Source organism: Acanthopagrus latus, chromosome 5 (assembly GCF_904848185.1).
Source record: "Acanthopagrus latus isolate v.2019 chromosome 5, fAcaLat1.1, whole genome shotgun sequence".
Classification (NCBI taxonomy): Eukaryota; Metazoa; Chordata; class Actinopteri; order Spariformes; family Sparidae; genus Acanthopagrus; species Acanthopagrus latus.
In genome coordinates, this window is record NC_051043.1 from 18193723 (window position 1) to 18211853 (window position 18131).

Genomic DNA, 18131 nt, shown 5'->3' on the forward strand with positions numbered 1-18131 from the left:
AACCCAGCTTCCTCCGCCACATGAATGCAAAGAAATGCTTTTTCCTACTGCCTACTAACCAGAAAGTACCCTAATACAGCCTTACAGTAGTAATTCTACTATACGCTTGGTAATACAAATAGTCTAAATGTCTTTCCAATTGCATTGTTGGCCTTTTACACACACAGACACATCAGTGTGGTGGTGGTTACATTATTCCTGTACACAACATGTGTTTGGGTTTATTGGGTTACTATATTTTTTTAAACAAAGTTAGACTTACTAAAAAAATGTTTAATGAAAATATGTATCTTTGGAGTAAAGAAGAAAAACCTAAAACATTGTTAGTTTTGTCTAAAATGCTTCTTCCAGGAATCCAAACTACTATGCAAATTAATTTGTGGAGTCTCGGAAAAAAACAACAGTCATAGTCGTTCACTTTCATTTCAATGCTGCAGTACAAGACTTGAGATAACATAAGCTAACAAAAGCCGGTACAGGCAGAAGAGATGATCTTTACATAATGAAACTAGTAGTACAAGTTGAGGCTGAGGCTCCTGAAGAAACATTTATTCTGTGTTCTTTCTCACCCTTGTGTATCTGCAGGAGATGGATGTATCACACATGATCTTTTCCTCCCTCATACTCCAGTGTTCACTTCTGGGAGTTACTCACCAGAGCTGTGGAAAACACTTTAAAATAGACCACAATGTACAGTAGAACAGAGCTGGCACGTATCAGATCTGATTTTTAGCAAGACCTTGCTCAAGGGTGCCTTAACGCTTATCAAACTGTTAGTCGTCTGGCGTGTGATCAACGGCACGACTTTCCAATCTTGAAGGCCACCGCTGCGTAACACTAAGCTGCTGAATTTAAGGTAGGTCAGCTTAAATAGGACACTCAGTGACTGTTAGTGTGAATTATGAATTATCTAATAGCTGCTGTAACACACATGACTAAGCATCTGAAGTATTACAGGCCCAGAGGATAACAGATCCCTGTCCTGTCCCACAGCAATGATAGATAGAACAGGGATGTTTGACTTGAACAAATCCCGCCCCCGATTCAAACCATCTGTTGGATGCCTCACTGCCTTTTTTTAATGTTGCATAACCAAATAAACCAGACCAAATAATAGATTAATTATTCATTCTCCTAACACCAAATTTCTGAAGTGTTTTTTTTCTTTCTTTCTTCTTCTTCTTTTTTTTTTTTTTTTTTTTTTTATCCCAGTGGCATGAAAGAATAAAGTGTCAGCAGTCAGCACTATGGGCTCTTGCACCGAGGGCATGGCGCACACAGACAGTTCTATTTCCAGCCACAACCACTCTGCACTCTCCTGAGATGTAGACCAAGTTTAATCCCGGTGCAACGGAATGTCAGCCAAAAAAAAAAAAAAAAAAGATACATCCCTCTTTGCGAGAATGCAAAGCAAATGAAGTGGCCAAAACAGCTGTTCAGACATGTTGTGTTGGTTTACGATTGAAAACAGAATGACACTCACCTGCCCACTGCAGCCTCCCAAGACAAGAGATTACACACTGCTGGATGGTTAATCGGACTGTTGAATACATTCATGCTTCATTGTGCATGTATGTGTGTGTGTCATGTACTATTGGGTTCAGTACAATGGGGTTTAAGACAAACCCCCAAACTATTTGCAGTCTGTACAGAGATGACAAATCTTTGAGGCGAATTGAACCAAGGAGAGGTCAGACTGCAGACAAAAGCAATTTCCCCTTCAGGATCGCACTCTGCACGCACACACACATGCACATACACACACAGACACGCACACGCACACACACACACACACACACACACACACACACACACACACACACACACACACACACACACACACACACACACACACACACACACACACACACACACCTTTTCAACAACGGAAATCCACCCATTGTAAGCACATGTATTATGCGTGTGTGTCGCCCTGTGTCATTGCCAGATTAGTCAGCTATTTATTAGAATGGTTTAAGATGCATCCTCCGCAAACTGCTATATTTGATGTAACTTTCAGAAACCAGTTAACATAATCCAGGCTACAAGACTGCAACACAATATGTAAACATATTCAAAATAACCTCAAAACTGTTTCTGCTCACATTCTGTTGTTAATTTCAGTTATTTTTTGTATGTATTTAACTAAATGTCGTATGTATTGCGTTTTTAACATGGATTTAAGAGGAAATATTCATCTCAGTGAACGTGGATTCAACACAAAAAAGATGTGATCACATCAGCCAGTCACATCTTTCCAACAGTACACAACACACCTGCAATGTTATCTTATCCTATCATCTTGCTGCTGTCTTTTAAATACTCTCTTTGCTTTAGTGCACATATGCAAGAATCCACATTATTCTCCCAGTCCTAATGTTAATTGCCATTACAATAGTCTGAGTTTCTTTTATACCTCTTAACACTAATCAGTGTCACCTAGCTGCACGGTCGCGTTAAGTGAAACCTCCCTGTAAGTTAACTGATCAATGCTGAATCCTATGGGAGATAAAGACAGCAAAAGGAGGCCATTGGAAGAACAACAGTCAGGATTTTTACACAGTGGGGGAATATTTGTTGCACCGATGTCTGAAGAGATGTGGGCAGAATGTGTCCATACCTGGATGAACAGACCTGTTTAGATTAGAGAATGCTAATGAAGGTGATAGACACAAGCATTTCCTGTAACTTTATCACAGAGTATCCAGTGGGGTCGGGAAATGCAACATTTCTGATGTGAAGAAACAACAACAGGAAAAGTTAGTCATCACAGCTCCGATGTGGATGAAAGGGTTCAGTAAACAGTAAAACAAGACTCAAACCTCAAAGTGCAGACAAGAGCACATAACATACAAACCACAGATTCCAAGTTCAGAGAGCTGAACACATAAAGCCTTTGAAAACAGAGTTTCTTCTCAAGTCCTTAGTACCGATGCTTGAGGTTATCCCCTAAGGCACTGTCACAGGTTAGCAGTGATCAGTCCTGCGACCAAAGAGGACAGTGTTAGTGAGGCGTGGCATGGCGTAGCTATCCCCTGCTGAGAGAAAGCAGTGGAGAAGTATGTATCATGTATATCATGGCTTGACATGGCAAAAGTCGACCATCCTGGGTTCATGGAAAAATTTTATAAGGGGCTGGATTCAGTCGTAGTCGTAGTATCATACAGGCTGATAAAGGTCTTTGCATGCAGAATAACTCTTTTTTTTTTTTTTTTTTTTTTTTCCTTTTTGCCAGAATTGAGACTTCACTGCTGCCAGTATCACTGGCATTGTTGAAAGATGCCTTTAGGCAATCATCCTCACCTATTCAAGCCAGGAAATGTCATATAATCAAGTCGTAATCACCAGGTATTTGTCTTCAGGTAGTAATCAGTCGCTGGCATTTTCTGTGTTCCACAGATATTCATGCCACATCAGAGTAATTGATCGTCACATCTTCAAAAAATCTTCAAAGAAAGACCTAAAAACCAAACACCGCAGGATGAAAGTAATGTGAGTCTCACTGTACGAAGTAGCTAGTTGCTGGGGTTAATCAGATAATGTAAAGGAGACCTATTAGGCTTTTGTTTTGTTTTGTTTTTTTCCCCTCCCCTTCTGGTCCTGAAAGTTAAAAAGGTCAAACGGGAGCTCCTCTGTCCTACAGAGAACACTGCTCCTGAAACACCTCATCATTAGTGTCACCTTTAATCCGTGACTTTGTGACATCACAATGTGTCACAAAGTCACACATTTGCATAATTAATGCCTAGCAGGTAGTTTGGCATGTGACAATTGACTCAGCATGGCTGTTCTGCTGTTGGTGAAGTGCTGGCTCAGGCATGTATGAGCTGACCAATCACAGCAGACTTGGTATCCGGAAGGGGGTTTTAAAGACACAGGGGAATACAGAGCTGCAGCACTGGAGAGTATGAGAAAACTGATGTGTTTTCTGAGCATTAAAACATGTAAGACTATTCGAGAAATAACCCAAAATACAATTATTAACCTGAAAATGAGTAAAATATATCTCCTAGTGACAAACTTGGAGAGTTTTTTTAAATGTACAAATGACTAATAGAACACACTGTTTGTCATGGTCCCCACCTAATTTAAGCACAGAGAGTGGGCTCAGCTGGCTTTAAGGACCAGCTTTGTGGGCCGAGTCCTTCAGAGGATGCCTGAACACAGCAACACAACTGACTAAATGACAGAATCGTTTTCATAAATGTTTGTATTGTGTCAGTTTAAGACATAAACACATAAACCTTTTGAAATCTGCACTCAGAAAAATAGACAACCCATTGCATTTTTATTTATGGGAGCAAAGTCACTGTAATTCTCTTCTGCATTCCAGTTAGCGCAAATGAACCTGTAGAGGCAAAATTGCCCACATTGCACACATTTATCTTTTTTTTTTTTTTTTTTTTTCGGGAAAGGAATAGCTAGTAAAGAAAATGCACGAATAACAACCAGTCATTACCTATGATGAGTTTCTACAGAGGTAAGCACTAGATTATGCATGCAATGCGTGCCTTTTTATATATTTTAGGTAGCAGCTGAATCTTTGGTCAAGTGTTATGCCTCACTTGAGAGTTCAGCTAATGATCCATTTATCTGAATTATGCTGTGAATTATTTGTAGTTCAGTTCAGACTTTCACAGTCCCAACACTCAAGAGTCGAGGGGGTGGACTCTTTTGGACTCGGCCACACACACACACACACACACACACACACACACACACACACACACACACACACACACACACACACACACACACACACACACACACACTTTCTCTTTCATGAGAGTGCACTGGAGCCGGAGCATTGACCTTAAACTGACAGTGTTGAGGGGTAGCAATTGTCAGTGTCAACAGGCCTCAGATCCAGTTTATACACAAACAGCAGAGGGGAGTATTGAGGTGAAAAGATTGAAGAATCACAGATATTGATGTTGAATATCGATTGTTTGGTGTGAAATGATGTGATACACTATGGAAATCCATACTGCATTAACACTCAATTAAAGTCTCACCCTGACCAGACCTCGGCCCTATTGGGCGTCCCACATTCCAGGCATGGATCTGCCATCTCATGCTACACACCGACACACAGATTGGCGCCAGGATGGATACCACAGCCCAGTCAAGAAGGCAGGGAGACAAGAGAAGTCAGCATTTCAAGCGGCTGAGCAGAACCCGAGCCCTGGAATCTGGTGGAGCCTCGCTCGGGGAAGAGTGACAATGGATCAATGCCTGTGATTAATTAACTTCTAATGAGTTCATCCGAGCGTTGAGAGACCCAGAAACTTGGACACATCCCATCGTCTCCTTTCTCTCTGACCTATCCCGTCCCCCGCCCCTCCTCTCATCCTCTCGTCCTGCATCCGTCGATCTGATTTGAAGGCAAATGAAGATCAGCTGCTGTGTTTATTTGTGATGTCACCGTTTTCCTCTTGCGGGATCTTTTTTTTTTTTTTTTAAACTGAATTCTAAAATCATAACATTTTGAATCATCAGCAGTGCGTTAAATGAGATGGATTATCGGTTTTAAATGTCGGGGTCGATACCTGTATCAGGTCTCGTCACGATGCAGGTTCCTCATTGTTAACCGCTCCAATTATAATGCATCGATAACGCGTGACACAGGGAAGATCAAATGTGATCGAGCTGACCTGGTTTGCCGTAGGTGCTAAAGTTAAAGCTGCGCATGTTGTGGTAAAGTCAGTGCAGCGACGATAGACACGCAGGCTCCCACATGTGATTACCCCAGCAGTCATTATGATCCTTCAGAGAGTGAGAGTGAAAGCTGGGAGTGCAGAAGCAATGGAGATGAATGGTCGTGTGAATAGGGAAGTGGATTGGGGAGCCTCGACTCCCCGTGTTGCTCGGTCTGCCATTTTCTCTCTCCATTTCTCAGCTCCGAGGGGCCGGGCGCACAGTTATTTGTCTCGCAGTGAAATTAGTAATCGCAGCGCCATCCATCATTGGCTGACCTGCTATTGATCGCCAGTGCACCTTCTCTTTTCAACTAAATTATATTACAAAAAAAAAAAAAAAAAAGAATAGCAAATGTCTACTCGCTCTGAGTGGTCCACACTTTTTGCCTGCCTCAGCAAAAGCCTTAGAGAAAGAAAAAAAAAAATGAAATGCGAAGACTTTTTTTTTTTCTTTTTGCGTGTGTGTGACGTTCGGCAGGCATGTCAAGCAATTCTATTCAAAGAGATTAGAGTTGTTGTTTTGAAGGTGACAAGTGTGGAACAGGTTTAAACCAACATGGACTTTGAAGCACAGGGATTTTCAGCTAGCACGGCTTGTTATTCAGCAGTGACACCTCGGTGACAAATGCTGTGTGCTCTTTCCTTGTCCTGAACAATATACAGGATGGAACATGCTGATACAAGCACCGACTTGTGAATGTGTCCGAGGTGAGGTGCGTGCCCTCTCCTGCAGAAAGATTTTTTGCACAACATTGTGTATCTAAATATAAACTTTCAATTCCGACTACAGCTATCGAAAATGTACTGCAGTGCACCAAAATGAGGTCAAGAGCAGCCCTTTCTTTTTTTTTTTTTTTTGTGTCTAGACTTTTTCCATCACGCAGTCGATAACAAAGACAGGCACAGCGCTCACGATTCGCCCGCTATTGATCACTGATGCTCGTGACTACCAAAACATGGAGTACACAGAGGTCACTTGTCAGCGCGTATTCACTTGTGTCCCTTACAATAGCACGACGACAATAGGATTTTCTGCTGCGAGTTAGATTATGAGCTTAGTGGCTCGCAGTCAGCGCATGATACAAATACTGACATGATACAGACAGAACCGTTAAAGGTTGGAGTGTGTGGGAGACACAGCTATACGCTGCACAAAATACAGACAGGGAAAATGCCACAGTGCCAGAGAAGCACATTAAAGCGGCATTAATTGCAATACAGCTTTCTAATTGCTTAGAGGAAAAAAAAAGGCATTGTGGGAGCATATTGGTAATACAGCATCCGAAACCTGCAAAGAGGCAGATTAGAGAAACTGAGATTACTGTCGGGGAAATGTTTGTCAGGAAAGGGGTTAAAACCTCCTGATGCACAACACACGACCTCTGCATTTACTTTGTGTGTGTGTGAGTGTGTGTGCAAAGTGACAGGATGGGATGCTATGGTTCATGTGTTAAATCCCCTTAGGAGCAGATCAACACCAGGGCAAAGCGCTGAAGGTACACGGCCTCCTACACAGAGCCCACTGTTTCGCATCGGACCAACGGGCCTCACTCGCATTTTCCCATTTACAAATCCCTAATCCCTCAGCCCAGATGTGGGACACTCTAGCAGTATTCTCCACCATATAATCACAGCACAGCAAACTGTAATCCCACAGGCTCCATGTTCTCTCGGGTGTACTGTACATGTTGTGTAAACACCATGCTTGTTGCGCAGCACAACTCGTAAAGCCTGATGAAAAAGATGGTCGGCGCTCACATGGCCTTTTTTTCTTTTTTTTCTTTTTTTTCCTGACCGTCTGCTCTCTGATGGACATATGAACTCTCCCTCTGATCTCCCTCTCCATCCTTATCTCAGTCCTTCCATTCCTCCTCACCTTCCCAACCCCCGCGTCCCGACGGATTCTTTCACACCCATTAGATAGCCTCTCAGTCAGCCGGTGCTGTGTCTTCTTCCACTGTCTGTGCGCTGTGGACTTTGAACTGTGGATGCCCCGGGCACCCAGGAGAGACCTGAGAGGGCCTGCGGTTTGGCCTCGAATCTATCATATCTCGCCGGCAGCCATGAAGAGGCAGGCACCCCTCCATCCAGCACATCACAAGTATTGACCCCAGCAACGGGCCACTGAAGCCCGGTGCCTCTCAGATTGCATTCAGATTGAGTTTATGTGTGGATAAAAAAGATAATATTACAACACTTAAAAAAAAGTGTTTAGCCACAGGGCAAATCTGAGGTGGAACTTGAAAAAAGATACTGTTGTAACTTTTTTTTTTTGCTCTTTCGAGTTTCCTGAATTAGAAGTTTGAATTCATGACTCACTTCTTAAGAGTGTAAAACTGCTGGTCCAAATCTTTATGATCATTCTCAGAGCTGCAGCATCCTGGACAAAGAGTCAAAGCATTAGATTTTCCTCTTTCTTCATCTGCTGTAAACATGGATTGACAGATAACTCACTGCACTGGACAACCTTTTTCCATGCACGCCATGATGCACATGTCCTTCGAGGCACTACATCAGTTCATAAATAAAAATACAAAAAGAAGACTCAAGTGTATAAAACATACTTTTCACTCTATTTGCACATACGGAACTAGAGAATGAGACAAAATTCCATGACCTTGGGTTCTTTTTTCCTCACAGTTCTGGTTCACATTGTATTCCAGTTTCCGAAAAACTCTCCTCGGTGTTACTTAACATAGAATCACAGGGATCTCACAGACATCCCTGCAGGCTTTATACCATGACTAACAGTTTTAAATATTTCAAATTTGTTTCCCAGAAATCATCCTTTCTCCATGATTTTCACACACTGGACGGCCATGAGGCTCAGTGGCTGTTGCCATGGAGAGGAAGCAGGTCAGGGCCGTTAATCAGAGCCGCAGTGAATTCAAAAGCCCCTCAACATTGTTGTCACAAACAAAACACACTGTGCCGTAGTTGCTGAACTTAAAACAGTCACAGAAATTAAAAAGTGGATTATTTTGAGATTTAAACGTGCCCCAAAACAGAAATACAGTGTGCCTATAGAGTCTTCTGTCTGGCCCCGTCCATCTCCTTAATGGTGGATAGCTTCTGGTTGGATATATCTTGCAAAAATGCATTCTGGAAGTCAAACCGAAATTCTACCATGAAGTTGTTTTTTCTTGTTTGTTTTTAAAGCGGATCAACTTTACATTTTTTATGGAATATATGACTTAGACTTCTACCAAGGAGATCTGAGATAGTACGTCCTCCTTTGCGATTCTGTTTCATCATCAGAAACACGGGTCAGCATGGTTTGTTTGTTTTTTTTCAGGCATATGTCAGCATGAAGCTGGAAAGGACAACAACTTAAAGTCAACAGTGAATCAGCGTTTTCCTTTTTCGATCAAGGGAATTAAACTGCAGGTGGCCCAGGAAGTAGAGCGGGTTGTTTACTGATCACAGGGGTTTCCTCCTGGGTAGGCCATCGCCCCGAGTGTGTGAGACTGTGTGTGAGAATGTGCAGCGCAATCCTTGTAAAGTGCTTGGGATAAAAGCAAAATATAAATGAAGCCAGTCACTTATCTAACTTCAGACATGAATGTGGCCATTAAACTTACTGAGGAAACAAATTGTACCTTAAGTGAAAAAAATATGAGAATAAAAAAAATTGGACATTACAATACAGACTGGATAAGTTGTTGGAATTGCTCTGGATAAGGGCCGCACATTTGGATGTTTAAAATTAATCTGTTGTTAAAAACAAATTTTCTCAGTATAGCAACACACGGTTCCTTCTCACCACCACCCGGGGGGGGGGGGGGATTGAATCATTCCTTTTTCAAAACTTTGCTGTTGGCAGGAGCCCAGCTCTCCCTGAGCAATACCTAATAGAACACTCTGTTCTCAATTGTACGGAAATCTCTTTTTCAAGTCGGAAAACAAGTCAGCCACCACCCTTCCCTTTTACCGCTGCCACAGGATGACGTATAAATAGTCTGAAGACCTCCATTCGTATCTGCATGTGTGATTTATTGTGCCTGGGGAGACTTCCGCTGAGGTGTAATGTAACAACTGGACAGTCAAGGCTGTATTTAGCTCTGACAAAATGGAAAACTAAACAGAGCGGCAGGCAAGATTCTGCTGCGGAACCGAATATTAAAATGCAAAAGAACAAGACAATGTTCTCCAGGAGAAAGAGCTCCTTCATGTCAAGTTGCATCATCTGTACTCAGAGATAAACGGCTTTCTTAACTCCCAGCCGATAATTGATATTGTTATATGAAAGTGTAATTGTAACATGAGCAATGTTTTTAGGTGTCACCTTGACATTTTGTGCCACTATCTATCACATGATAATTAACATAATGCACCAAATTTATGCCTCTCTGAAGGTTGGCCTGCCCTCATCACAAAACTCCCACAACTCTGCGCCACTCTTCTGATCATCCATTCTGGAGGCAGTGCCGGGCGTTTGAACATCAACTGCCCGTAAACCTTCCTGACAGGAGAATGAAGACATATTTCCCTCGTCTGTCCATGTATCCCCGGTGATTGTCTGGGAGGATGAGAACATCATCAATAACGCAACGTTAGAAAGCGGGTGGGTGGCTGTCGCTACCGCTACACAAACCTCCCACTGACACCTCCACGGGATGCAGGGAAATTAAATCGAATCAAAAGGAATCACTTTGCCCCTGATGCTGGTGTACACAAAGTCTCTCTCTCCCCCCCCCTGTCTCTCTCTCTCTCTCTCTCTCTCTGTCTCTCACATACACACACACGCAAAAACACACACAAAAAGTATAAAATCTTGTGGGAAAACTCCATCTGCTTCACCTGCTCATTTCTCTCTTCGATTGTTTATCGTAAAAAAAAAAAAAAAAAAAAAGGGAAAAAAAAGACAGAAGCCAAGAAGCACCCTCCAATTTCTGAATTAATCAGCACGAGGGGAGCGTCCATCTGTTTGCCGTCTCCGTACGAGGCCACGTGCACGTTTACCTTTTGAAGGCATCCTCCAAGTCGATGCCGGCAAATTACGAAGAAAGAGAGAGGCAGCAACTGAAGGCTCAAACCATTAATTTCCCTGGAGAAAGTGTGCACTCTGCTTGGAGGGCCAGAGTGACCTTTCGCTGACAAGACTGGAGCGGAAAAGACAGGCACAGTGGACAAATGAGATATTAGAATACAGCAGCAGGAGTGAGAGAGTGGCTGGAGGAGAATACAGACAGCTGGGGATGGATATAATCACTGTAAGCATGACGGCCGGCTCGTATGTGTCAGAGAAGAACTATTAACTGAGAGTTTGTTGCTACTGTTTTACTACTGTCATTATGCTTTTGCAATGCATGATGGGTAGTTTTCTGGCATCTCACAGTAAACCACTGTGAATTTGACTTCAAGCATCATATCAGAAAAAGTGAAAAAGGGACTTTACGAGGACATAATGTAGTAATGTTACAGCACCATGCAGTAATCAAGCAATACAAAAAAAACATTACATTTACAATGAGGTACACCTGCTAACAAGCTAACAGGATAGTGGGGTAATATGCTGATAAGCAATATGGTTGAGTTCATGTGAAAACAGTACATCAGTGTAATGTGACTGTAAATGTGTATATTTGAAATAACTACAGTATCATGGGGTAATCAGAATAATCAGAATAGAATATGGTAAAAGGGTCCCAGGTCACTGAAGTGTCTCAGGTTACTTAAGAAACACAATATTTTACTGTACATTTACTGCAATTATTAACCAGTAATTTGCAGTAAAATTACACTTATCATTTTTACAATGCAGCAGTGGGATCTTTTTAAATGTTTGGCCCACATCATTGCAATTCTCATTTGTAATACGTTGACAATACATTGATCCGACATCCCAGTGCACAGCCTTTTTGTCCGCGTAGAAACACAAACCTCAGAGCAAATATTGATGATCGGGCTAAGTGCCTCTTGAGTTGGTCTTTTCACTCAACGGCATTTGATTGAGAACAAAGACATATTTTTTTTATACAGAATGTCCCAACAGAAATCAAACAACAATCTAAAGCAATTTTTCCTTGTTTGCGCCCCTCGCTCATATCATATGTCAATCACCGAGCCACTGAGGGCGCTCAGACTGCTTTACAGCAGAGCAGCACAATTTAAAATAGCAGTCGATTGAGCGGATGCCTGCATTTTTTTCTGGTGCACTATTTTTCTAGTGCTAAGGGCAAGGTTTTGGGATAATGCACTTAGAAATGTATCCAGCGTTAATAAAAGCTTGTCACTCTGCATTCAATGAGTTTACATTGTCAGCAAGGGTCATACTCCAGTCATCAGCATTAATACAACTGTGATTACATATTTCAGTTGTCTAAATAAGTGAATAAAACTGTTTTGAGGATGATAAATCTGTTTCCAAGTCCCAGAGTAACTCCCTTCTGAGGCGAGAAGCCGACTGAGATGACTTTCTAGCGCTCCCCAAGAAATCATGATTGTTTTGTCACAGTCCTGGTCAACTTTAGCTCCAACAGTGGTTCTTTACCCAGCTCTCCCAGTATGTTGAGAATTGAGCTTTTATTTATGTGCACATATGGAGGAAGATAAAAAAAAAAAAGGAAGAAAAAAAAAGTTGAGATTATGCAGAAGAGATAAAAAAAAAGAACCCAAGGGGGTTGCAAACACTCCTCACCTCAAAATAAACAAAGACAAAGACGTTTAAAAAGAGAGCATGGTGATAAATAAAGACACAGCTAAGTCTGACTGCAAGCCCTATATAGCTCAAGTTAGAGAAATAATAAAAGTAAAGGCAATGGTGCCCATACAACTGAAGTCCAAGCCCACAACTGTCTCTTGGACCATGACGCGGATTTATGATTGTGTACCATGTGTCATTTTGATGGACAAGGTCACTTCAAACAGGATACGGATCTGTTGCAAGTTTCTTTCAATTTTCTCATACCGGGCTCTCCTGTGAAATTTATATCTGTTGTTTGCTTTGAGACTACACTTACCTGTCAGGGCTGACGCTGAGAGAGGTAATAAAAGGTAAGAGGCAGGGAGCCAGCGAGAAAGTTATAACCAACCTATGAGTGTACCGGCTCCAGAGTTTTGTCTCAAAGCCACTGTGTTGAGAAATTTTGATCTGACCTGGACATTTCCTCTGCAGAAATGATAGAAGTTGAATTACTTTTTTTTTTTTTTTAGCAGGGTCCTATGCTCACACAGGGAAGCCGTCTTATACAACCTTGGTTTTATTATGATGGTTTTGTGCATCATTCCTTTTGGTAACAATCAATCAAGATCAATTTGAAGGGTCACAAGTTGATGAAAAAGAGATGAGAAAACACTTTTAGGAAGTTAATACTGTCACTGCTTCAGACCAACGACAATCTTCTAAATTAAACAATCTGAGATGAAACACTAGGAATCTGCAGCCATGCTAGCAGCTCTGTGAGTTTATCTCGAAGCTATCATCAGCATGCTAACATGCTCACAACAACAAAGTGATAGCATGCTGATGTTTCGCAAGTTCACCATCATACTTCAGCATGTTAGCATGCCAACATTTGCCATTTAGTGACAATGCAAAACAGCTGAGGTTATTGTTGAACTGATGATGGTACTAGAGGTAAACTCAGGGGGTGGACGTTATTTCAAATCGTCTTGAGCAGTCGCCTATATACCAAATTTCATTGCAATTTATTAATATTGAAGGGGCTTTGTGGAACTTTTGCGTTGTGCTAGGAGCCGGTCATTAGGTCATGTTAGTGGACTCCATTTCTAAACTAAACATTAGCTACTGTTGCCTTTTGTCAGCGGAGCTTTTGTTAGTTGTGTTCAAAAGAATGTATAAGGCCATATCCTTTAGATTGTTGCGGGAAATACGACCTGAGTCCTTCACAAAGAAATCGAAAGTCCAGCAGCATTAAACAACTTCGTCCACAGCCTTGTAGAGCCCACCAAGAGAGGTGGGGAAGGTTTCATTTTTTTTACCTAACATTACAAACCAATTACGTAATGGCCAGTAAAAAGGGATTAACACATGTTATCATAGCAAATTGCAACACAGACACACTTTATGATCATAAATGTCAACAACATCAGTAGGATTCATCCTGTAAGGACTGTAAATTCAAAATTTAATTCATATGAATTCTGCTTTAATACAAAAGGCTCCTCCACGTATATCTATGATACACCTGGTCCTCACAGCACTTACAGCATACCAGCTGTCACTTGCAATAAATGCAGGTAGCACATATATTTACTTCACTGATGTATAGAGCTCACACTGGAATTTGAATTCCCAGACATCAAATCTCCTTCAACACTAATGGAGGTCTATGACCAAAACATATCTTCTACAAGACTGCCAGCTTACATGGGTCCTCTACTTTCCTTTTAAGACGTCAAACTACAAAACTTTATCACACAAAGAACAAGCATAATCAAGTACCCTGTTCAAGGGTACATTAGAGAGTTTGCATGGACTAAAAATCAGCAAGCTCTCAGCCAACCTGCAGTCCTGCATTAATTATAACTGTGAGGATGTGAGGATCAGTGCAGTAATCTCATAAAATACATCCCCTACCCACACAGAAAGAAAATCAACAGCAGCCCCAGCAGTGACTAATGACTAACACCCACTTGCTTGGGCTAAATTACACAGTAGCCACTTCAGTCCAATGGATAAGGTGCACTAATGCACATTGCTATGTTGTGTACTGGAAATGTATAACAGGCATGGCCACTGAACAATATCTGAGAGGGTACTTAGGCCCGAAGGTTATATAATATAGAAATCAATTGAATAACCAAAAACACAACAATTTGGCACCTAGCAGCTGCCTTGGATCTACCACACACTTGTGTTTTTACCATTACATTACAACATTTTGTCTGGCAAGTGGATGTGTTCAAATCAGAGTACATTTTACAGTCACTGGGAGCGATTTATGGTTCAGTGTGTGGTTCAAGGACACTTGCACATGTGGAGCGGAGGAACCAGGCATCTTCCGACTAAACTACAGTCGATTTGTTGCATAAAACACATTGTATTTTTGTATTTGGGAAATGTTTCACTGCATCCTCTGTGAAACTTCCTCTAACTTTCACAGAGGCTCACTAGTTTACAGAAAGATTCGGGGCGGTCCCTGCACTGACTTGACGATACAAGGGATGTTCAGCATTGGAGGATTGGACTTTTCTCAACATCATCGCAAGTAGTCCTTTACTCAAGTATACTAGAGTAGGGCCCTTCCCTCCGTCTGGTCCAGTTGAGCTGCCCAGGAGATTTAATTTGATGCCCTAGACAACTTCAAGGTATGAATGTCTATAACTGAATGCATGACATGGACGTGGAATGGTTGATTCATCAGGTTGAAATGAGTATTCTCTACAATACCGCCCACTTTTACTTAAAAAAAACAAACAAAAAAAAAAACAAAAAACCCCCCACATAAATAAGAGGCCAGCTGGATGGAGGACACTTGCCAGAGAGCTAAAAGCTTCTGGTAAGAAAACACCATCTTGCCTTTAGAGAAACATCTAAATATCACAGTTTAACCATGTTCTGTTTAAATAACACAAATGTAAGAGCCAAGGCTATCTTAGCACACCCAGCCATCTTTTACTTTAGCAGTTAAGTCTCCAATTTGTTCTCACACAGCACAGCTGATAGGTATGTATCGATTTTAAATGATGTACTGGAATGCATATTTAACCATTATGTTACGTCGTATTCTCACGTGCAGTTAGGAATCGAGTAGACTGCCCTGAAAAAATCAAGGGCTCCCTTGACTCAACATTTTAAAAACACATCCTCAAAAAGGTCACCTTTTTCAAACCACCATGGGAACATATAAATACAGATATAGGGTAACTGGAACAACCAAAAGTTGGCTGCTGTGCTTCATATACATTGATTAAGCTATTTTGTCAAAGCTTTAAAATGTATACAATTTGATGGACCAGAAAAAGTCAATGTATTCAGATTTGAAATAAAAATTAAGGAAAGTATACCAATATTTAATCTGCCATTAAATGTTTTCCACATTGGATTTCAAATCTATCGTGACATACTATAGTCTTAAATGAATGGCTGTGTATAAAGTAGTTATTCTCAGCAAACAGTAAAACAGACCATGTTCTTAGATCGCCTCACTGGTTAAGTAAATGTATGAACAAACACATCACATATGGACTTAACTGCATCATATATGTCAGTTATATGAACTGCTTCTAAGAAGGCAATGAAATTACACTGACCGTGTTCAGGAAGGAGCCTTTAATTGGCTCGGAGGGTATTGACCACCAGCTACGTTATGGGCGGTCGATACGCCGGGGGTAGCGGTCAAAGGCGAGAGAACCTGCCCTCCTTCCTACATCCTCAGCTCGATGTCTCTGCCCTTGCATCATGGGGGTATCTGTCTATCATGAGCAAATGTTCAGAGAGGACTCTAGCGAGCCTCTAATGGAGTGAGCCAGCATGTTTGCAGGTGAGCCGGTTGAATTTGGCAGCTATCTGACCCTGACACCTTTCAGTTCAATTTCAGTTTAGTTAAGCATTAAGCCGCTCCAGAGGTGAAAGTGAGAGTGGGAAAAAAAACAGAGAGCTTGATGCAATACACTGCCACAGAAATGTTCAACAAGTTAATTGCCTGCACTGTGTGCTTGCTGAATTTCATTTATTTATTTATTTTTTTTTTTTACAGGATTTTGTAGAATATTAGCAATGAGCAAAGTGATATGCCATCTGCGGTGTCTTTTCAAGCTGTACACCTGAGAAAGTTTCCTAAATAGTACTAAAACAGACAAAAAAATGCATTCATTCATTACAATTAATTAATCACATCCACATAAAAAAATGTGAAGGAGCCCAAACTGTACCCAAACAAGCTGGTGCATCATGCTGTACAAATTAAATGCACTCAAAGGAATCTGATTCACAATCAGTCTAATTTCCTGTGACACACCAAGTGTTCAGTATGTCACACATACACACACACACACACACACACACACACACACACACACACACACACACACACACACACACCTGTGAAAACTCCCAGCTTGTGTTAACATCTTTCCTTCTTGGTCATGGAAATAGATCACAAAGCTAGGACTGCTGTATGCCAGCCTTAACAACTTGATGCAAATTTGCGTCCTCCATATGTTCAAAGGTGATGCAAATTGCCATTTTACAGTACACAGAAAAAAAAAAAAACAACACTGCTTACATGAATACAAAGTGCGTGCATTATTTTACATAAAAACATGGACTGTATGCAATTATAAGGTAGGAACTGAAATGTACCCAAAGCTGCGGAGACGCGGTGTGATATATAAGGTTTTTGTGCACAATGTCGCCGCCAAAACGTTACCGCGTTACGCCTTTTATGAATGGGCACATTTAAGCTGTACATTTCTTTGTTGAGCTGGTGTGAATCACTCCTGAAATAACCTGTTTCATTATCGCAGCGTAATTGCAGTCAACAACATAGCATGATTAATCAAAGTGTTTTTCCGAACCGGCTGGAATTGCCTCGCTCTCATTTAGAGGAGCACATCCAATCATGACATCACAGGCACATCACAACAAATTAGATGGGGCGGTTTCCATCTAATGATGTTTATCGCTTGATGTGTAGATGTAGGGACTTAATCACATTTCCTTCACTTGGTGTGAAACTAAGTGTTTATCCTTGAGCCGGGCTAACGCATTTGTGTTTAGCAATGCTGTAAGTGCATCATGACTGGAAAGTTATCTACAGAGGGCGTTCAATTACATCCTGACAAGAAGGGAGGTTTTTCAAACTCCACGCAAATGCTTTTCTCCTTTAAGCCAATTAAGGGCTTTGACGAAAACACTTCTTTCATTATTCATCATAAAGCGTGTCGGCCTTGTCAAGTAGGACTTCTCTCACCCTGATCTAAGTGCTGTTAAACACAACACCACTGTGAATAGTGAAATGTGTCAGAAACACAGATACTGGCTCTGGGTGCTGCCGGTCTGTTTCCACCAGCCCCTGCCAAGGATTTAGTCCTGTGAAGATGGCCTGCCGAGCTGACGGTAATTAAACTCCACATTTCCATTGATCTCCTTCAGCTCTTCCTACATCCTCCCTGCCCGCTCCCTCATTCCCATCCCCGTCCTGAGGATGGATTCTGAATAAATAATGCAGGTTTCCGAGTGTGGGTGTGTTAATTGGCCTGTCTTTATGAGCCCAGAGGGTTCCTGCTGACCTTTTGCGGAGATAGCCAGTAGCCCAGGGCCAGACGCCTGCAGAGAGACAAAGTGAGAGCGGTTAGCAATGGGATTGTATCAAGGCAGCTGCCTGGAACTTCTGCTCTACTAGCAGGGATCAAGTTCAGCCTTTGAGCTCATCACGCTGGGTCTGATACCTCCTCACCCATGATCATCCCACGACATCTACAATCACTCAAGAATAATAGGTTGGAAAGCTTATTTGAACCATC

At 41.7% G+C, this 18131-nt stretch overlaps 1 long non-coding RNA gene across 4 annotated transcripts; it reads right to left on the reverse strand.

The window, feature by feature from the left end:
* Positions 1-2003: 2003 nt before the first annotated feature.
* Positions 2004-8686, reverse strand: LOC119019725. 4 transcript variants are annotated; one of them, XR_005075137.1, is made up of 6 exons: positions 8154-8686; positions 8019-8079; positions 3304-3460; positions 2931-3035; positions 2621-2731; positions 2004-2499 (listed from the first exon to the last, which is right to left on the reverse strand). It is a non-coding gene; the product is annotated as an uncharacterized LOC119019725 (long non-coding RNA). The 4 variants fall into 4 exon arrangements; XR_005075136.1 differs by having other exon boundaries at positions 2858-3035; XR_005075138.1 differs by having other exon boundaries at positions 2621-2983; positions 3346-3460.
* Between the last annotated feature and the right edge of the window lie 9445 nt (positions 8687-18131).